The sequence below is a fragment of the Rutidosis leptorrhynchoides genome, chromosome 1 (genome assembly GCF_046630445.1).
Source record: "Rutidosis leptorrhynchoides isolate AG116_Rl617_1_P2 chromosome 1, CSIRO_AGI_Rlap_v1, whole genome shotgun sequence".
Lineage (NCBI taxonomy): Eukaryota > Viridiplantae > Streptophyta > Magnoliopsida > Asterales > Asteraceae > Rutidosis > Rutidosis leptorrhynchoides.
In genome coordinates, this window is record NC_092333.1 from 347,823,379 (window position 1) to 347,847,017 (window position 23,639).

The 23,639-nt window shown below is 31.8% G+C and overlaps 1 non-coding gene across 1 annotated transcript; it reads left to right on the plus strand.

The window, feature by feature from the left end:
- The first annotated feature begins 21,466 nt into the window (after positions 1 to 21,466).
- On the plus strand, positions 21,467 to 21,573 carry LOC139887167 (small nucleolar RNA R71). The gene has a single exon (XR_011773008.1). It is a non-coding gene; the product is annotated as a small nucleolar RNA R71 (small nucleolar RNA).
- Positions 21,574 to 23,639: the final 2,066 nt, after the last annotated feature.

Here is a 23,639-nt window from a genome sequence, read left to right on the forward strand (position 1 = left end):
AATTCTCAATCTTTAAGGTCAATCTCAAGGATTGAGTAATATCAGGCTTAAAACCTGATTTTTAATCTTTAAGGAGATTATCCTTTCTGGGGGTCTGATTTATTAGTCTTATCAAGCTAATTTGCACGGTGTCCTCCCTATTTTACAAGACAGATCCTCTCATGGTTAGGATAAGTCTGACCACTTGGCGACCCTGTTTGATGCTGAGGTCCGTGGATTTCCTGCTAATTTTAGAGATGACTTTTCTAGATTTTTCATCAACCTACAGCTGGTCTGGACGACAACTTCATGACCTAAATCAAGAAGCACGTGTCTTTTTCGAAAGACTTTACTTCCTTTTAACGATGGAATTGATTCATCGTGTAGATCCATCTCTTCTTTTCTTTCATCGGGTAAAACAGTTTAGTTTTGTCCAAAGCAAAAGTATCTTCAATTATTTGTTACAGAAATATGTGACATATGTTTAAGATAACTTGGTAATTTTTCCCACACTTGGCTTTTATTTTCCTTTTTATTGTCCTCTATTCCATTTTAAATGAATTCTAACATTTTGGTTTGTTTCTCAATTTATGTCCTTTCCGAGGTAACAATAATTTCGGTGTTAACACCTAGTTTTATCGTTCATAAATATGTATAAACATGATTTAGAGTTCATTTAATTGAAAATTTTGAAAAATTTTACTAGAATTGGGTAGTCAGTATATAAGACTAGGGATGTTCTTTATTATCAGAGAGCACTAGATTCTAATACAACTACTACTTTACTAGTATTTCTAATGGTAACCAAGTGTTTAAAGTAAAAAAAAAATTTAAAAATCCGAAAGAATTTAACCCCTTCCCACACTTAAGATCTTGCAATGCCCTCATTTGCAAGAAATCAGTAACAATTTAAATTATTGAGGTTGATTAGCGTAGAAATGATTAAATTTTACCAAAGTTTCCAAACATATTGGCGTTTGTTTGCTGAATGATAAATGGTGCATATCATTTGTTCATTCCGTCTGTTGTTACATCACATTTATTTGTCATCTTGTCGTCAAAATTAGTAGCTTTTGCTGAACTTAATGCCAGTCTTTGAAAATGCGCTGTTTTACCCTGTTTTGTACAATTTACAATATACATACATACAAATATAAACATGCATGGCAATTTGAAATGGGACTTAATATCCCACTTTCAAATCCTAAATGTGAAATATTAGTACACAATAATAATAAAAATGATAAAGATTACATAAGTATATTCAATAACATAAGTTTAAACATGAATAAGTAAAAAGATAAAAAAATAAAAATCATATAAATAACCAAATGGAACTAAATCAGTCTGGATATGGGTTCCAGTTCATCTCGTCAGGTGGGTTCCATTTTTGGTTATAGGTGTTTTGATAGGCTTGGTTATAGTCATACCGGTTAAAGGGTGGTCGGATACCGGGGCTGTGTGGCGGAAAATGAGTAGGTCGAGTAGGTACATAGTTATTTGTTAACTGATATGATAGCTGGCTCATGATTTGGTGCTGATGAACTAACCAGCTATCGTGTTGGGATCGCCTATAATCCTCGTATACTCGCTCGGAGTTCCACTGCTCATACATACTATGTCTGGCCGCGTTCGTCATTGCTTCCTCATCTGTATGAACGTGGACGTCAAGAATAGCATCTCGAAAGACATCCCTAATGTCTTCCGCCTCCTCCATTTCCTCGTCTGAGCCTCTCTCTACCTGAGGATGAGATCCCTCATAGGGTACTGCCTGGTTACGTCTACTTTTCAATACCTTAGCACCCACATAAACTTTCAATCCTAAGGGCTCAACCTGTTCTCTACAAAGCTGTAATGGACCCCCTTGGTTCCTATCAACACCTAAATACTCTCCAATGAGAGTAACAAAAATACCTCCTCCTATTATACTCCCTTCCTACATTCCCTCTACCATTTTAGATAAATAAAAAGCAACACATTAAGGGATATTGACAAAGCTTCTAGGATCCCGAATACACTTTAGGTAGAATAAATCATGTAAGGTAATTTTTTCTTTATTGTGACCTCTCTGTGTAATCGAGTTAGCCAAAAATCTATGAATAATACGAAGCTCGGCTCTGTCAATATGTGTATAGGAGTGTCCTCCTGCTAGTGTAAAAACATCAAAATGTGACATACGCCTCCAAATGGCGTCAGCGTCAAAGTTGCTATCTACCCTTTCACCATAATGAATCAAGTTTGTACAATCGGGTAGTAGCAACTCACCAGGAGTATATATCTGTAAAGCCCTGGCCATGTCCAGCATGGACATTCTGTACATCCTACCGCCAAGGATAAACCTAAGAAATCTTCTATCATCTATTCTAACTATATTTGTATCAAGTGATACAGTACTCATCAACTCAACACACCATTCCTTATATACAGGCCTACGAATGGTGAAAAGACGTTCCCAATCTGTAAAAGAAGAACTGCCATACCTTTGAACTAAAAGCTGTCTAACACGGTCAGCTAGATGGACCATTTCCAAAGGGGCCCAATCGATTACCCTTGGCACCTCTACATTTTTTGTTACCAATTTGAATTTGTTCCTTTGATATGTCTCGTAATCTCTCCATCTCCTATCAAATCTTAGATTAGGATGCAGAGTGTGCTCAGGAATCGTTGGGAATTCTACTGACGGCCTCATTGGGAATACTATGAATTCATCAACAAACTGTACCGGATCATAATAAGATATGTGCTGATCAGGCTGTTGTTGTGGTTCTTGTTCGTGTTGCATTTCTGGTTCTGGTTCTGGTGCTGGTGCTGGTCGTCTAGATGATGATGCTCCTGAACCTCCAGTATCGGCTTTCTGCAAAACACATTAAACACAAAATTTGTGCATCCAAATATGCATTAGTGTTAGCAAAATAACAACTTAAAACAATCACTATAACATGTTAAATCAAAATTAAACTTATACACATTTTCACAATTTTTCAGAATTCTACACTTTTCAAATAAGCACATATGAAAATGTATACAAAGTTCATAAGCATTTAACTCAAATAACATGTCAAAATAGTCATTACTAATAATTAAACAAGTCTCAAATGGCAAATATATCAAATTAATCAAGTTCATGAATTTTGGACTTAAAAAGTCCACTTTAATCTCCAAAAATCATGTTTAGGATCAATGTTTAAATCATTTAACTATCTAAACATGTTACACTACTCAATTTAGCAATAATTCATGACGAAAATCGGCCATAACCTGTTTATATCAAAAAGTCCCAAATTGCTCAAGAAAACAAACCCTAGATTTCTAAAATTTTTGAAGTTTTTGGTTTCAAATCATGTTAAATAGCATCAATATAGGTTATACATGCATAAAACACTATCAATTTAACACTAATTACACTAGAAATTAACAAAATTGCATTAGGTAAAAAATTGGAATTATCACAAAAACTAGCAAATTTATGAGTTTAGGGGTGTAATTTTTACCATTTTGCTGAAGAATGAGAATCTAGGCATGATTAGAGCAAGAAAAATGATGAATTACGGTGAAAAATGATGAAATTTGGTGAAGACTTGAGAGAGTTTCGTGTTTTTGTGTGTGTTGGTGTGAGGAAGACAGACTCGCTGTCTGTATGTATCAGGCCTAGAATTTGCCTCCATGCGATCGCATGGAGGGATAGGGTGATTCCCATGCGATCGCATGGGTTCCCGGCTACAGTGTTCTGGGCTTTTTTTTTTTTATATATAAAACCTTATAGTTTATAAAACTTATAATTAATTAAATTTTAAAAATTTGTTTTCCTTTAGGAGCGAGGGTGTTTTGGATCGATGTCCTACTCCGTCCCTCGACAAAATTTTAAAATTTGTCAATTCAAAGCGCGGTTTTAAAAGTAAAGATTTTTGAGTTTTTTTAATGTTTTTGGCATACTTTAATTCAATAAGATTAAAAATAATGATAATAAAAGTTCTCGTCCCTCCCTCGGGTAAAGCAATTTCGGTTCAACGACATAGTCTTCAACTCACGACGAATTTTAAAAATCATATTTTTAACTTAGCGAAATAAAGTAAATTTTTGTTTTTAAATTCACACAACTTAAATTTAAAATATGCATAAAATTAAAAATTCACATTTTTTTAAAAAATTAAAAATTCACACCAAACTTATATTATATTTTTGTTTTTATACATACAAACTTAAAAATATCAATTGTTCAAATATTTACAATTTTAAATATATTAATTTAAAAAGTTTACAATATTAATTTAAGATTTATATATTAATTTTAAAAACATGGTAAAAATAAAATTAAAAATCTTTTTGGTCTTTTATCCCACTTTAATCAATCAAATATTATCAAAAATATGCGCCCCTCTTTTCGGTAAAGTAATTTCGGTTCCATGACCTAATTTAACTCATGACGAATTTTTGAAATATTTTGGGTTGATTGATTAAAGATATTTATACCTTAAGAATAAACGTTAAATTTCGCAGTGATGTAATAAATTTTTGTATGATATCAATAATTTCGGTCGCCAAACCTAATTTTATTCAATACCAATTTAATACTTTATAGCGAACAAATTAGCGTTTATTATCAAAAGGTTAAAAATAAAAATAAAAAATAAAAACTGTACAGACTTACCTGTGAGATAGTATTCTTAGTTATATGATCTATCCCATTCATAAGATAGTCGGTTTAATTGGTTTTCCATAGCTACATAGGCGTAACCTCGAGCATTCAGTGTTTTTTCTTCTAAACATATGAACGGTCTGTCTCTGCATAAAGTAACAAATTCGGTATTTGAATAGGTTTGATTATTTGAACATTTACCTCCATGTGACCATTTTCCGCATTTGTGACATCTTTCAAGGTGTCGTGCTCTTCTTTTCACTGCGGATTTTGATTTTCCTTTACCAAATTGTAACTTATTATCTTCGCATCTGGATTCTTTTCTTACTCCGTCCAATCTTTTTCTGATTACTGATACTAGTTCACTCGGAAGTGTGTCATTATTACGTTTAGTGATCAAAGCGTGTAGCATTAGACCATGGTTTAGTTCACAGGCAGTCTTCATTTTGTAAAAACCTAAAAAAATAAAAATTCAGAATGGGGGGAGAAGACTAGTTCTTTAGGGTCTGCTAGGGAAAGACCATTCGGGTTCCATTTTCGAGAACTACACGAAAACAGAAAATCTAACTCTAACAGAAATACATATTATCCTTTAAAGACTTGATTCTCCCCACACTTAGTTAGCTGTGGTATCGAAATTGTGATTAACTTCGTTGTCGACTTCCATCGGATTATCTATGTAATGTTTAACTCTGTGACCATTAACTTTAAATTCAATTCCATTTGAATTTATTAATTCTATCATTCCGTATGGGAAAACTCTTTTGACTATGAATGGTCCAGACCATCTTGATTTCAATTTTCCAGGAAATAGCTTGAATCGTGAATTGAAAAGAAGAACCCTGTCTCCTTCTTTAAATTCTTTTGAACTTTTGATTCTTTTATCATGCCATTTCTTCGTTCTTTCTTTATAGATTAACGAATTTTCGTATGCTTCATGTCTTAATTCTTCTAATTCATTTAGTTGACTTAATCGTAGACGTCCAGCTTCATGTAAATCAAGATTACATGTCTTCAATGCCCAAAATGCTTTGTGTTCAATTTCTACTGGAAGATGACATGCTTTTCCGTAGACGAGTTTAAAAGGTGTGGTTCCAATTGGAGTTTTGTAGGCTGTTCTAAAAGCCCAGAGTGCATCCTCCAATTTAATGGACCATTCCTTCGGATTTGATCCAACGGTTTTCTCCAGAATACGTTTTAAAGCTCGGTTGGTATTTTCAACTTGTCCACTTGTTTGTGGATGATATGCGGTGGAGATTTTATGAGTTACTCCATATCTTTTAAGAACTTTCTCAAGTTTATTATTACAGAAATGAGTTCCCCGATCACTTATTAAAGCTTTCGGTGTTCCAAACCTTGCAAAAAGACGTTTTAAAAAGTTGACTACAACTCGTGCATCGTTAGTTGGGAGAGCTTGTGCTTCTGCCCATTTAGATAGATAATCAATGGCTACGAGAATGTAGAGATTATTATGAGATTTTGGAAATGGACCCATAAAGTCAATACCCCAAATGTCAAATACTTCGCATACTTGAATGACATTTTGTGGCATTTCATCACGTTGACTTATTTTTCCGGCCCTTTGACAAGCATCACATGATTTGCAAAGAAGGTGTGCGTCTTTGTAAATTGTAGGCTAATAGAATCCAGCATCAAAAGCTTTTCTTGCTGTTAGTTGAGGCCCATAATGCCCTCCTGTTGGTCCTGTGTGACAATGGTTTAAAATTTTACTAGCTTCATCTCCGAATACACATCGGCGTATTATTCCATCGGGACAACTTTTAAACAAATGTGGATCTTCCCAGAAATAGTGTTTTATATCACTGAAGAATTTCTTTCATTTTTGGTACGATAATCCTTTTTCAAGGAATCCACATACTAAGCAGTTTGCATAGTCTGCAAATCATGGAATTTCAGTATAATCTATCTTCAATAGATATTCATCAGGAAAGTTGTCTTGTATGGCCGATTCATTTAGAACTTCTAATTCAGGATTTTCAAGACGAGAAAGATGATCAGCGGCGAGATTTTCTGCTCCTCTTTTATCTCGGATTTCAATATCGAACTCTTGTAAGAGTAAGATCCAACGGACTAATCTTGGTTTGGCATCTTGTTTCAAAAATAGGTATCTAAGAGCAGAATGGTCGGTATAGACCACCGTTTTTGCTAGAACGAGATATGAATGAAATTTGTCAAAAGCAAAGACAATAGCAAGGAGTTCTTTTTCAGTAGTTGTATAGTTCGTTTATGCTCCTTGTAACGTCTTAGTAGAATAATATATAGGTTGAAATCGTTTTTCAATCATTTGTCCTAAAACGGCTCCCATTGCAAAATCACTTGCATCGCACATTAGTTCAAACGATAGATTCCAATTTGGTGTTATCATGATCGGCGCATTAGTGAGTTTCTCTTTAAGAATATTAAAAGATTTGATGCATTCATCTGAAAAGATGAATGGAGCATCCTTTTCTAGGAGTTTATTCATAGGAGTGGTAATTTTAGAAAAATCTTTTATGAGACGTCGGTAAAAACCGGCATGCCCTAGAAAACTCCTAACTCCTCTAACATTGGTGGGATGTGGAAGTTTAGCAATTACATCTACTTTAGCTCTATCCACTTCAATTCCTTCTTTTGAAATTTTATGTCCAAGAACGATGCCTTCTTTAACCATGAAATGGCATTTCTCCCAATTAAGTACTAGATTTGATTGTTCGCATCTAATCAGCATTCGTTCAAGATTAGCTAGACATGATTCAAATGTATCACCGAAGACTTTTTTCAGTCATCCATGAAAAATTCCATGCATTCTTCTATCATGTCGTGAAAAATCGCCATCATACACCTTTGAAAGGTTGCAGGGGCGTTGCAAAGTCCAAATGGCATGCGTTTGTAAGCAAAAGTACCATAAGGGCACGTGAATGTGGTTTTCTCTTGATCTTCGGGTGCTATTGGAATTTGAAAATATCCGGAAAAACCATTAAGAAAACAATAGTAACTATTTCCGGCTAATCTTTCCAACATTTGATCAATAAAAGGTAAGGGAAAGTGATCTTTTCTGGTGGCGTCATTAAATTTTCTATAATCAATACATACACGCCATCCTGTTACAGTCCTAGTAGGAATAAGCTCATTTTTCTCATTTGTAATGACAGTCATGCCACCCTTCTTAGGCACCCATTGAACTGGGCTTACCCATGGACTATCAGAAATTGGATAAATTAAACCTGCGTCTAGCAGTTTAATAATTTCTTTTTCAACTACATCTTGCATATTCGGATTTAGTCTTCGTTGGCATTGCACATACTGAAAGGACCCGTCCTAATCCATCCGGACGAAGTCCATATTGATTATAAACGATTCACAATAGTTGATTACATCGCGAGGTACTTGACCTCTATATGATACATTTTACAAACATTGCATTCGTTTTTGAAAAGACAATCTTTCATTACATCGAAAGTTGACGGCAGACATACTATTTCATAATATATGTAACTATAATTGACTTTAATAATCTTGATGATCTCAACGACTCGAATGCAACGTTTTTTGAAATATGTCATGAATGACTCCAAGTAATATCTTTAAAATGAGCAATTACACAGCGGAAGATTTATTTCGTACCTGAGAATAAACATGCTTTAAAGTGTCAACCAAAAGGTTGGTGAGTTCATTAGTTTAACATAAATAATCATTTCATAATTTTAATAGACCACAAGATTTCATATTTCCATTTCTCATAAACATACGTCTCATGCATAGAGACAAAAATATCATTCATATGGATTGAACACCTGGTAACCGACATTCACAATATGCATATAAGAATATCCCCATCATTCCGGGATCCTCCTTCGGACATGATATAAATTTCGAAGTACTAAAGCATCCGGTACTTTGGATGGGGCTTGTTGGGCCCGATAGATCTATCTTTAGGATTCGCGTCAATTAGGGTTTCTGTTCCCAAATTCTTAGATTACCAGACTATATAAAAAGGGGCATATTCGATTTCGATCATTCAACCATATAATGTAGTTTCAATCACTTGTGTCCATTTCGTAAAACATTTATAAAAAACAGCGCATGCATTCTCAGTCCCAAAAATATATATTGCAAAAGCATTTAAAAAGGGAATAATGAAACTCACCATACTGTATTTTGTAGTAAAAATACATATAACATCATTGAACAAGTGTAAGGTTGGCCTTGGATTCACGAACCTATATTAATTATATATATTTATATGTCGGTCAAAATTTGTCTAACAATTTAGGCCAAGTCATAGTGTATCACAATCCTAATGCTCAAGTCTAATATACAAAGGTCGACAAAAATTAGTTTGACTCAAAATGATTTCCAAAATTTAAAAATGATTATTATATAATTTTAAATATCGTCGTTTTATATTTTTAAAAATATTTTTAAAAGATTTAATAGAGTAAATAATATAATTCATTTATTAATAAATACAATTTTATATTAAAGTATACTTTTATATATTTTAAGTAATAAAATTTATAAAGTGCATTTAATATCATAAAAATATTGTGATAGATTCTATTGAGGTAATTATATAATTTATATTACATTTTTATTTGATAAACTAGCATTGATAAATATTATGATAATGAATATACTAATAACTATTTTATGTGATAATAATAATAATACTAATTATAACTTTAACGATAATAATTATAAAAATAACAATTCTTAATGATAATAATAATAATAATAATAATGATGATAATAATAATAACTATAATAATAATAATAATATTAACAATTATATAAAAAAATTAGAACAACGATATTAACGACGATAATAATAATCATTTTTACGAAATTTCAATTGGCTATAATTTCTAATCCGTCCATCAGATCCCTTTGGCATCTAAAGGAAAAGTTATTAATTTTTCACTAGCTTTCCAATGACATGCATATCTTATACCTTATTTCATCCCTAGTATAACAACCTTTAAGATTCAACATAACTTATCTAAGGGTAATATAAAATATACAAGCATGCACACTCCTATTTTCTCGAGCACTAGTTAGGGATACACTATTAATATGTAAAAATTAATTTAAGCGTACTCACGTATCAATATTGAGGTTCAATATTGTAGGAAAGGTACGTAAACGCAACGAAGATGATAAACACTAGTTTAACCTCACGAGCATATCCCCGATCCATACCCATAACCTCCTTAGCTATAATCCATAATTTCCTTAGCCCTATCCAGCTCATAAAACCAGTTTTGAAATAACTCGCTCATGACCTTGTCGAAATATTTTATGTATATCTTAATATTACTAATAATAGTAATAATAATAATACACTAATATAGAATAATAATTTGATGTTAGTATGTGTGAGACTTGGTTGAACTAAATGACATATATATAACAAATACAATTCAACTCACGTCCCCATTTCCTGTCATTCTAAACATCACCTTTACACGTTAAATGGATCCATGAATTAGCCACTTTTCCCTTTTTTTTAATATAATAATAATATAATAATATAACATATTAATATAATAAATAAATAAAAACGTGTAAGAATATAAATTTAGCCACCGTACTTTTTCTATTACGCATCATATTATTTAATATATTAATTATAAATTATTATTTAATCTATACAATTAATTATATATTATATTATATTTACGTTCATGGTAAAAATATAATTTTCACAAAAATGACACTGTCGTGGTCTCACGACTCATGTACCACTTTCGGTTTTTCGGGCGCACTTTCGTACATTTAGAAAACTAGCCTTTTACGTTACGTGACGCGTACCTTTTACAAAAAATTAGACTTACTCAATAATAAATTACCTTTATAAAAATATAACTTATAAAATTGAGCGTTGTGGTCATTTCCTTCTATAAATTAAAGTCTCGTTGTTTGTCAAAATATTTTATTTTAAATTAAACGTTTTGTGACATGTACCTTTATTAATAACTAGACTTAAATTAATTAAAAACTAACTCACTCAGAGTGTAACTTAATCTTTTGAGTGTTTTGGTCATTTACTTTTATAATTCATACCCCCGTTAGTTATCGAAGTATATTTAATAACATTAACTTAAACCAAAACGTCTTTTGACTAAATTAAAATATATTTATAATATATAGGTTTGAAATACTTTAATAAAATATTTAGATTTTAATTATATTTCAAAGTATATTTGAAGATTGTTTATAATATTATATCCTATAACGTTTATACTTTAAAAAAATATAATTTCCTTATGCGTCAACGTTTAGTTTGTTTTCCTTAAACTTTCTAAATAATATAACTATATTCCCAAAGTTTCACTTTCACTCTAAATAATACGAAGGTTAACTAGTTAACGTTTATATAGAAAGTCGAACAGAAAACTCCACTAACATTTGGCTAGTTCCCGTTAATTGACACATTTGTCTTCACTTATAACTCACTTTACCATTTTCCGAATATGGTTAATAATAAGGGTTACCTAATTCAAAGTGAACCTCATAACAGATACTCTTAATCATAATTCAATGTATCTGATAATTCAATCATTTGATATTATCTTTTAATCTCGTCGATAAACTTACATCGAACAAATACATTCATGTAAAGTATTATCTATTCAATACCTTGATAGCATTTTCAGGTTCATAAAATAGATCTCATAGCTTATAATCATATCCACTAATCCGTTCGGTGTTTTATATAATATATCCCAGTTTAATAATCACACATATGTATATGTATATATAATTGTTCGTGAATCGCTAGGCATGGTCAAAGGGTAATTGATTATATGAATATAGTTTTCAAAACTTTCGAGACTCAACATTACATATTTTTGCTCATCGTGTCGGGAACATATAAAGATTAAAGCTTAAATTTGATCAGAAATTTCCGGGTCATCACAGTACCTACCCGTTAAAAGAAATTTCGTCCCGAAATTTGATAGAGGTCGTCATGGCTAACAGTAAGAATGTTATTATGACGAATGTAAACTGATACATAGAGTTTTATCTCATTGAGTAATATAGATAACCCAATTTGATTATGCGAAGAGTATAAGTGAAGCTATCGCAAAAGAGTGAAAAATGAATAAATGCAGGTTTGACTTAACCGGCGGCGTGTTCAAGATTGCTTTCCTGAATTTAAGGAATTTAGAAAAAATCTTCATAATAAGATTTGATTCTTCGATAATTAAGGAGATTTAGATCTTCTTTGGTTGAACGCGATAATCTGATTCGATTGTTCTGTCGGATATTTCCCTATAAATCCGCCTTCTCTATTTCCTTACGACTCACACCCTCTATTCTTTCTTCCTCAATTCATACTTTAAAACATTCGTTAATATGCTCCATCCCATCCTGATCCTTGATATCCTCTTAACGTTCATATCCGTCATTCTTCTTTTTAATCTACCACCAGAAGAATCTATTTACTTTTACTATACCCTAGGGTTTATAGTGTTTTTAGTTCTCCCGTGTCTTTACGTTGCTATATGCATCGATATATACGGTTTGTAATTTTTCGGGTTGTTGCTAGATTTTTATATCTTCCCTGATATTTCGATGTCCCTGCTTCTGTCTTCTATAATCATCATCATCCATAGTTAATGCTCTCTTCTATTTGCTGCGGTTTATACCCCACATTTCCATTTCGAAGCTTTGTCCTTTCGTTTCTTCTTCTTGCGATTAAATAGCTCTTGTAATGGTCCGGAATTCATATGTATGGATTTAAGAAGGAATATAGTAATTGTTCTAAGAAGGAAAGGGTAATGGTAAATCCTGATTTGTTAAATTACCAGAATACCCTGAAAAAGACCGAATCATCAAGAAATATTTTCTTGATATATTTAGAGATTAGATAGAATGTAAGAGTCGTGTAAATGGTACATGATGACGGTATGTCCTGTGAATCATCACATCCATTAGAAACTCAGCATGAATTACTTTAATATAATGACGTTGATCAAGTGTCATTATATTATACTAACTCATGCATCAGTTCCCAACACTACTTCAAAAACATTCATATTCAAATTTTTCAGAATTTAGAAACTAACACGGTTTCTTTTATGTTGCAGATATTACGGAGAGATAAATGATACTTGATAAGAATAGTTGTGAAAATATCTCCAAAGATATGGAGAATATGTATAATGGAAGATACGAAGATATCTTATAACATTTAAGATATGATGATGATGAAGAATATCTGTCTGTGAAGGTTTAGAATAAGAAGTAAGGTGTTTGCTAACGAGTTCAGCAGGCACTGAATTATTTGGATCCTTTGAAGGCAGATTCAGTCTCTGTGATTTGTCCACGGCTTCCTTCATACTTTGCTCAATCCGTTTTTCAGTACCAAATCCTTTCTTTTTCTGAGCTTTACCAACTCACTATCTTTTATCATCAAACTTTTGACCGTTTAAACCATCTACCATTTTTATGTTTCCTGTGCATTTAATGCTATAATATTTGAATCTCTGGTTATCAATCCGAGGTGGGTTCAGAAGAATCGTGTTTTAGATGATTAAACGCTGGTGGTAATATGGTGGAATATGAAAGGTTCCCCAGTAATAATGACGAAAGGGCAACGTATCTATCAGGGTTATAATAAGACTGGTCCGACTGAAAAATCGAAGTTGACTTGCTGGAGCTGTGACAAAATTGGCTACTTTGAAAAGGAATCGAAATGTTGTTTTTGCTAATAAATGATAAAGAATTCGACGCAGGTACATGTTCGATTATGACTTTGGTTTTGAGAGTTTTTTTAGGTACAAAACTTCGGGTAACGTGTGGTTGGATCATTATCTCAATTGTTTATTATTTGAAGTGTCTTCTAGAATTTCGAAGGGTTTTAATTGCAGATTGTCATAGTCAATATCCAAATGATGAAATCGTCCTAAATCCCGAATGATTTTTCATATCCATCTTATGTGTTACGATTAAAAGTGATGTTCTATCACAGTTTTGAAGTCAAAGTATAGCTTTGAAAAATGTAAAGATCTAAGAGTGATGATTTTGGTTGTATCTCGAGTTGAATTCTGAAATTCCCAAAATCAGAATATGTAATTAGATTCGTATGAGTATGGTTGTTTTGATTTCTATAGAAGAATGTATATTGGTTTAGTTGATGATTATTGAATCAGAATTGAAGAATGTAACATATTAATTGTGATTTTATATATCTCTCGGGTATTACCTACCCGTAAAAAAAAATTTCACAAATAATATTTTGAACAAGAATTCTCATTACAATCTTTATGAAAATATATGTGGGTATATTTTCTTCAGATATAATACAGATTCAATGAGTTAATATCATACTAAGCTCATTTGATTTTCGGATTGAATTAGAAATGAATTTTCTCTAAAACATTTGAGATTACATAATCTTTGCGGAGTATTTCACTAATGTAATCAATGCTTCAATATTTATAGGTATTTCCTTAGTGAATCATGCTGATGCTCATAGAACTCTTGCTAACTTCGCAAGATACGAATGTTGTTTTCCCGTAAATTTCGGGTATATCAAAGATGAAAGTGTATAATCAAACATGTTATTGAATGATACACTTGATTTATTATGAAATAAAATTTATTGAGTTGAAGCAGAGATTGTAGTTAACAATGATTAAATTGTTAACGAAGAATGTACATCATAGCAAATTAGTAATATGAATTAACCAGATAGTTAAGTTCCATACATAATAGCTTAGTACAGAAAGATTTATTATGGTTAAAATTTTTTTATATATATATATAGAATATAAATATAAATTCTTTGGAGAGACTGAGTTAATACTTCATAACTCGTTGATACAATATACTCGTTATTAATTCGTAATGGTTTCCACAGTGATTCTTAAACTGGCGAGATTTGTGAGGTTGGAGGTGCTGACGATTCTAACAATGTTGACAGCATTGACTGTGTTGGTGAGGCTATTGGTACTACTGATGCTGTTGGTAAAACAAGTCTAGCTTGTACCTTACGCACTAGTCTTGTTAGGGTTTCGGTTCTTCTCTCGATCCTCTCTGTCCACTCATCTAGTTTTTGGTTAAGGCTGAGATAGATAATCTCTAAAACTTTAGAGATTACATAATCACCACCGAATATTTCTCCGATGAAGTTATGAATCAATACTTCATCGTTTGTTGTTGTTGGTACTCCTTGGTATCTTTGGTACGTGTGACGTTGATATCCGATATATAGATTGGGATATTGAGGTGTGTGATGCGGATGTGATTGTTGGTGGTGGTAATGATCCTGTTGTTGATGGTGGTGCTGTTGATGCCGGTGATGTTGCTGAAGCTGGTACATTTTGCACCATATTCTTCGAATTGATTATTCGAGCGCGAAGTTCGTTGACCTATTACTCCAGGATGATTGTCGGTCGGGACGAGCGGATGAATAAGGTTCAGAATTGTGGATAGAATATAATCTTGTCGAGTTACCCAGAAAATGAGACTGAAAATGGTGTCTCGAATAGGTTCGCCGGTAAACGCTTCAGATTCATTGTCAAGAGGTGAATTCGGTTGGTGGAAGGGATTGCCTTCTGCGCGTTTCCATTAATTAAGTCGACTACGAACCCCTCAGATGAATTGATAATGGTTGATTGGTTGATTCATGCCGATGACGCTGTTTTCGGAGCTTAGGTGAACATCTATGTCGGAATAGCTATCAGAATAACTATCGGATTAGCTATCGGAATCTGAGAGACTCAAACTGGTTGAGGAATTCATCTCGTACAATCAGATGAAGGATTTTCGATAAGAAATAGATTATAGGATGTAGATTAGTACCCTGCAATATATAATTTACATATGCATATACAATACTAAATTCCTATAAGTTACGGAGGAAATTAAGGAAACGTGTCAGATAAAGTCTACAGTAACAGATACGCTAAGATATGGATTTGTCTATACACTATTCATGCAATCAATGCAGTAAAACGTGTCTAGACTAAGAATAATGAGCAGGTAATTTCTTAAGGATGATAAGCAGGTAATTTTTGACACAAAATGATAAGCAAAACTTTTGACATGCAGACACGGTCGAAGTCCAGACTCACTAATGCATCCTAACAACTTATCAGTTAGACACACTAATGCAGACATGGTTCGCTAAGACTACCGCTCTGATACCAACTGAAAGGACCCGTCCTAATCCATCCGGACGAAGTCCATATTGATTATAAACGATTCACAATAGTTGATTACATCGCGAGGTACTTGACCTCTATATGATACATTTTACAAACATTGCATTCGTTTTTGAAAAGACAATCTTTCATTACATCAAAAGTTGACGGCAGACATACTATTTCATAATATATGTAACTATAATTGACTTTAATAATCTTGATAATCTCAACGACTCGAATGCAACGTTTTTTGAAATATGTCATGAATGACTCCAAGTAATATCTTTAAAATGAGCAATTACACAGCGGAAGATTTCTTTCGTACCTGAGAATAAACATGCTTTAAAGTGTCAACCAAAAGGTTGGTGAGTTCATTAGTTTAACATAAATAATCATTTCATAATTTTAATAGACCACAAGATTTCATATTTCCATTTCTCATAAACATACGTCTCATGCATAGAGACAAAAATATCATTCATATGGATTGAACACCTGGTAACCGACATTCACAATATGCATATAAGAATATCCCCATCATTCCGGGATCCTCCTTCGGACATGATATAAATTTCGAAGTACTAAAGTATCCGGTACTTTGGATGGGGCTTGTTGGGCCCGATAGATCTATCTTTAGGATTCGCGTCAATTAGGGTTTCTATTCCCAAATTCTTAGATTACCAGACTATATAAAAAGGGGCATATTCGATTTCGATCATTCAACCATATAATGTAGTTTCAATCACTTGTGTCCATTTCGTAAAACATTTATAAAAAACAGCGCATGCATTCTCAGTCCCAAAAATATATATTGCAAAAGCATTTAAAAAGGGAATAATGAAACTCAACATACTGTATTTTGTAGTAAAAATACATATAACATCATTGAACAAGTGTAAGGTTGGCCTTGGATTCACGAACCTATATTAATTATATATATTTATATGTCGGTCAAAATTTGTCTAACAATTTAGGCCAAGTCATAGTGTATCACAATCCTAATGCTCAAGTCTAATATACAAAGGTCGATAAAAATTAGTTTGACTCAAAATGATTTCCAAAATTTAAAAATGATTATTATATAATTTTAAATATCGTCGTTTTATATTTTTAAAAATATTTTTAAAAGATTTAATAGAGTAAATAATATAATTCATTTATTAATAAATACAATTTTATATTAAAGTATACTTTTATATATTTTAAGTAATAAAATTTATAAAGTGCATTTAATATCATAAAAATATTGTGATAGATTCTATTGAGGTAATTATATAATTTATATTACATTTTTATTTGATAAACTAGCATTGATAAATATTATGATAATGAATATACTAATAACTATTTTATGTGATAATAATAATAATACTAATTATAACTTTAACGATAATAATTATAAAAATAACAATTCTTAATGATAATAATAAATAATAATAATGATGATAATAATAATAACTATAATAATAATAATAATATTAACAATTATATAAAAAAATTAGAACAACCATATTAACGACGATAATAATAATCATTTTTACGAAATTTCAATTGGCTATAATTTCTAATCCGTCCATCAGATCCCTTTGGCATCTAAAGGAAAAGTTATTAATTTTTCACTAGCTTTCCAATGACATGCATATCTTATACCTTATTTCATCCCTAGTATAACAACCTTTAAGATTCAACATAACTTATCTAAGGGTAATATAAAATATACAAGCATGCACACTCCTATTTTCTCGAGCACTAGTTAGGGATACACTATTAATATGTAAAAATTAATTTAAGCGTACTCACGTATCAATATTGAGGTTCAATATTGTAGGAAAGGTACGTAAACGCAACGAAGATGATAAACACTAGTTTAACCTCACGAGCATATCCCCGATCCATACCCATAACCTCCTTAGCTATAATCCATAATTTCCTTAGCCCTATCCAGCTCATAAAACCAGTTTTGAAATAACTCGCTCATGACCTTGTCGTAATATTTTATGTATATCTTAATATTACTAATAATAGTAATAATAATAATACACTAATATAGAATAATAATTTGATGTTAGTATGTGTGAGACTTGGTTGAACTAAATGACATATATATAACAAATACAATTCAACTCACGTCCCCATTTCCTGTCATTCTAAACATCACCTTTACACGTTAAATGGATCCATGAATTAGCCACTTTTCCCTTTTTTTTTAATATAATAATAATATAATAATATAACATATTAATATAATAAATAAATAAAAACGTGTAAGAATATAAATTTAGCCACCGTACTTTTTCTATTACGCATCATATTATTTAATATATTAATTATAAATTATTATTTAATCTATACAATTAATTATATATTATATTATATTTACGTTCATGGTAAAAATATAATTTTCACAAAAATGACACTGTCGTGGTCTCACGACTCATGTACCACTTTCGGTTTTTCGGGCGCACTTTCGTACATTTAGAAAACTAGCCTTTTACGTTACGTGACGCGTACCTTTTACAAAAAATTAGACTTACTCAACAATAAATTACCTTTATAAAAATATAACTTATAAAATTGAGCGTTGTGGTCATTTCCTTCTATAAATTAAAGTCTCGTTGTTTGTCAAAATATTTTATTTTAAATTAAACGTTTTGTGACATGTACCTTTATTAATAACTAGACTTAAATTAATTAAAAACTAACTCACTCAGAGTGTAACTTAATCTTTTGAGTGTTTTGGTCATTTACTTTTATAATTCATACCCCCCGTTAGTTATCGAAGTATATTTAATAACATTAACTTAAACCAAAACGTCTTTTGACTAAATTAAAATATATTTATAATATATAGGTTTGAAATACTTTAATAAAATATTTAGATTTTAATTATATTTCAAAGTATATTTGAAGATTGTTTATAATATTATATCCTATAACGTTTATACTTTAAAAAAATATAATTTCCTTATGCGTCAACGTTTAGTTTGTTTTCCTTAAACTTTCTAAATAATATAACTATATTCCCAAAGTTTCACTTTCACTCTAAATAATACGAAGGTTAACTAGTTAACGTTTATATAGAAAGTCGAACAGAAAATTCCACTAACATTTGGCTAGTTCCCGTTAATTGACACATTTGTCTTCACTTATAACTCACTTTACCATTTTCCGAATACGGTTAATAATAAGGGTTACCTAATTCAAAGTGAACCTCATAACAGATACTCTTAATCATAATTCAATGTATCTGATAATTCAATCATTTGATATTATCTTTTAATCTCGTCGATAAACTTACATCGAACAAATACATTCATGTAAAGTATTATCTATTCAATACCTTGATAGCATTTTCAGGTTCATAAAATAGATCTCATAGCTTATAATCATATCCACTAATCCGTTCGATGTTTTATATAATATATCCCAGTTTAATAATCACACATATGTATATGTATATATAATTGTTCGTGAATCGCTAGGCATGGTCAAAGGGTAATTGATTATATGAATATAGTTTTCAAAACTTTCGAGACTCAACATTACATATTTTTGCTCATCGTGTCGGGAACATATAAAGATTAAAGCTTAAATTTGATCAGAAATTTCCGGGTCATCACACATACGTTTTAAGGACTTATTCCTTTAATATCATGAATCTTCCATGCAATGGCTGGTTTATGAGCTTTCAACACAGAAATGAGTTGTGATTTCTCATTTTCAGTAAGAGAAGACGATATTATTACAGGTAATTCAGATTCACCATGTAAATAAGCGTATTCCAAATGGTTTGGAAGTGGCTTTAACTCTAATTTCAGAGGTTCTTCTATCGATGATTTGTATCGATATCTGTCTTCTTCTTTTAGCATTTGAATTTCTTCTGTTGTTGGTTCAAATCCATTAGCAATAAGTGTAGCTAACATTTCAGCTTCATCAATTGGTTCATTACCTTCTCCTAAAGAACATTCTCCTGTTCCTTGTAATTCTGGAAATTCCTCCAACAATTCTGCATGTGAATCTATAGTTTGAATATAATAACATGTATCATCTGCAGATTGCGGTTGTTGCATTGCTCTATCAACTAAAAAGGTAACACTCTCATCCTCTATACTTAGGGTCAGTTTCTTACCAAACACGTCTATCATTGCTTTAGCCGTGTTTAAGAATGGTCTTCCTAATATGAGAGGAACTTGAGAATCTTCTTCCATGTCCAGAACAAGAAAATCTACTGGAAATACTAAAGTACCAACTTTAACTAGCATGTTCTCCATTATCCCTCTAGGATATTTTATTGATCGATCGGCTAGTTGTATACTTATTCTGGTTGGTTTCAATTCTCCAAGGTCTAGTTTAGTGTATAGTGAATACGGCATTAAATTTATACTAGCACCTAAGTCTGCCAATGCTTCTATTGAACTAAGACTACCCAGAAAACATGGAATTGTGAAACTTCCTGGATCAGATAGTTTTTCTGGTATCTTATTCAACAGCACTGCTGAACAATTAGCATTCATAGTAACAGCCGAGAGTTCTTCCATTTTCTTTCTATTTGAGATTAGATCTTTCAAGAATTTAGCATATCTAGGCATTCCTGAAATCACATCAATGAAAGGAAGATTTACATTTATCTGTTTAAACATATCCAAGAATTTAGATTGCTCGGCTTCAAGTTTCTCTTTCTTCATTTTACTCGGGTAAGGAAGTGGTGGTTGGTATGGTTTAACATAAGGTTTAGCCTTAACTATGTTATCTTCATTAACCTTTTCAACTACCGGTTCTTTTTCCTTATCTTGATCAGGTTGTGGTTCTTGTGGAGTAGGAATAGCTTCATCAGAAGTTACAGGTATTTCAGGTGGTTTAAGTGTTGTACCACTTCTTGTGGTAATGGCTTTAGCTGTTTCATTTCGGGGGTTTGCATTTGTATCACTAGGTAAACTTTCCGGTTTTCTTTCACCTATTAACCTTGCTAGGTTACTTACTTCTTGTTCCAAGTTTTGAATAGAAGCTTGTTGATTTCTAAATGCTTGAGCATTTTGTTCATTAGTTTGTTTTTGAGATGTGAAAAACTGCGTTTGAGTTTCAACTAGCTTTGTCATCATATCTTCTAAATTCGGCTTTTTATCATCGGGTTGTGGTGGTTTGTTTTGAAAATTAGGTCTTTGCTGGTTGTAAGTATTGTTAGATACTTGTTGATTGCTAGGACCTTGTTGGTTGTTGTATGGAATATTTCGGTTATAATTCTGATTTTGATTATAGATCGGTCTTGGCGGTTGATAATTATTCTGATAATTATTTCCAGGCCTTTGGTTTATGTATGAAATATTCTCTCTTTGTTCCATTGTTAATTCAATACTGAGACAATCTTTTATCAAATGTGGTCCTCCACACTGCTCACACCTAATTCGTATTGAGTGGATATCTTTAGTCATCTTTTCCATTCGTCTCTCCACAGCATCTATCTTTGCGGAAATGGAATCTAAGTCATGGCTAGAATCGGCTCTAGCTGCTTTAGATGATCTAACGATATCTTTTTCTTGGTGCCACTCATGTGAGTGGGAAGCAGTGTTATCAATAATTTTGTAAGCATCAGTTTCCTTTTTTCTTCATAATGGAACCACCAGCTGCTATATCTATGTCTTTTCTTGTAGTGATGTCGCATCCTTGGTAGAATATTTGTACTATTTGACAGGTGTCTAAACCATGTTGCGGACATCCTCTTAATAACTTTCCAAATCTTGTCCACGCCTCATATAGAGTTTCATTTGGTTTCTGTGTAAACGTAACAATTTCTTCTTGAAGTCTTACGGCTTTAGATGCCGGAAAGAATTGTTTAAAAAAAATTTCAACTAAAACGTCCCATGTATCGATCGCCCCTTCAGGTAACGATTCCAACCAATCTTTGACTTCTCCCTTTAAAGTCCAGGGAAATAACATGAGATATATCTATTCATCCTCCACTTCTCGGATTTTAAATAGAGTGCAGATCCTATTAAAGGTACGAAGATGTTCATTTGGATCTTCCTTCGGCGCACCACTAAATTGGCATTGATTAGTCACCATGTGTAGAATTTGTCCTTTGATTTCATAATCTGGCGCATTAATGTCTGGATGAGTAATTGCGTGACCTTGGCCAGTGCGTTTAGCTCTCATTCGGTCTTCCATACTTAAAGATTCCAGATTCTCCATAATTGAATTTGTTGAATCGGAATCACTAGAGGATTCTGATTTAATGGTTCGTTCCTCAACAATCTCTGTTTGAATGACTGGTGGTTCCGGAGGAAAATTTAATGGTTCAGGATCTATGAATCGTCCCTGAATATTCTCTGGATTCTCAATTGTGAGGTCGGGTTCAAAAAATGGATTATCGGAAATTTGAATTGGAGTACTTGGTCGACTGGATGACGATTCTAAAGAAAAATCAACGGCGGTAATATTTGCTAGATGTCTTGATCGAGTTACAGGTGGTGACCGTACAAAAGGTGGTGAACGTCTTGCTCGGTGCATTCACTGAATATCCTATTAGTTTTTAAAAGGAAAGAAAAATTATATAAGTTATTCAATTAATAGACTTTTCTGATTTTGCCCACGTTTCGAATAGCCAAAAGATGCAGCAGAGGGGCAGGATTCATTTGGTCTCAATATAATTGAGTACTATTTAGCTCCAATAACCCGGTCCACGTACAAATCCAACTATTACTACGAACCAGAAAATTTTGATGTCTATCAATTTAACCACTTAAAATAAATTTTCGTAATTTTAAGAAATTTAGATAAGAAGTAGAATAAAAATCTATGTCCTAAAACTAGAATGGCGAGAAATAAGAAAGAAAAAGAGCGCGTCGAAAAAGGTCGGAAAAGAAAAGATCGAAAAAATAAGAAAGAAAAAGAGTGACTTATAAAACTTAAAAATACTTGACTAACCCAACCTTATTACTATCACTAACTTAAAATTATAATCGCAAATTGAGATTACTAATTGGAATGATAATTGATACATTGGTAAAAGGCGTCTAAAAATATTAAAGCTTACAAGTAAAACTGTATCCCAAATGGCAATATCTTAAAAAGGAACTAAAACTTAAAAAAGCGTCGCAAAATTCTAAAGCACCTATATCTTAGTCTAAAGAAAAAGCACTTAAGGGATTTTACGGCAAATCCTAAAAATCTAGAAATAAAAATAACTATGGCAAAAACTATGAATTAAAACTAAATACGAGCGAAAAATACAAAAGTTACACTAAAACAATTAAAAAAAAATAAAAATATACTAAAAGTTGTAAAAAGTACAATTTTTATAAAAATATTATTTTTATATTATTTATTTTATAAAACTATTAATTTTAAAATTTAATTAAACTAATTAAACTAAATATATAAATTAAATCTAAAAACTAATAACTAATTAAATAATAAAACCTAATTAGGGTTTATTAAATAATAATAATAATAATACCCGTAATTAATACAGTTTTAGGGTTGCAGTTGGCGTGTCAGACACTCTCATGCGATCGCATGAGTTTATGCCTTCGGGCTCATGCGATCGCATGAGCTGAGGTTTTGGGCCAGGTTACGGGCTGCTACAGTAGCAGGCCCGAGTGTTTTTATATATTTTTTTTCTTCTGTTTTTAATTTTCTGTTTTATATATTTATGTAATATATTTATATAAATTAAATAAAACTTATATTTTTATAAAATAAAGATAAAGAAACTTTTATAGAACTTAAATATTTAACAAACTCTTAAAAATATTTATATTTTTGTTTTCTTTTTATATTTTCGAATATTTAAAACGTATTTTTACAAAAGCGTATTTTTTTAAAAGTAAACTAAAAATAATTTTTTTTTTCTTTTTAGCGTTGCGCTTCCG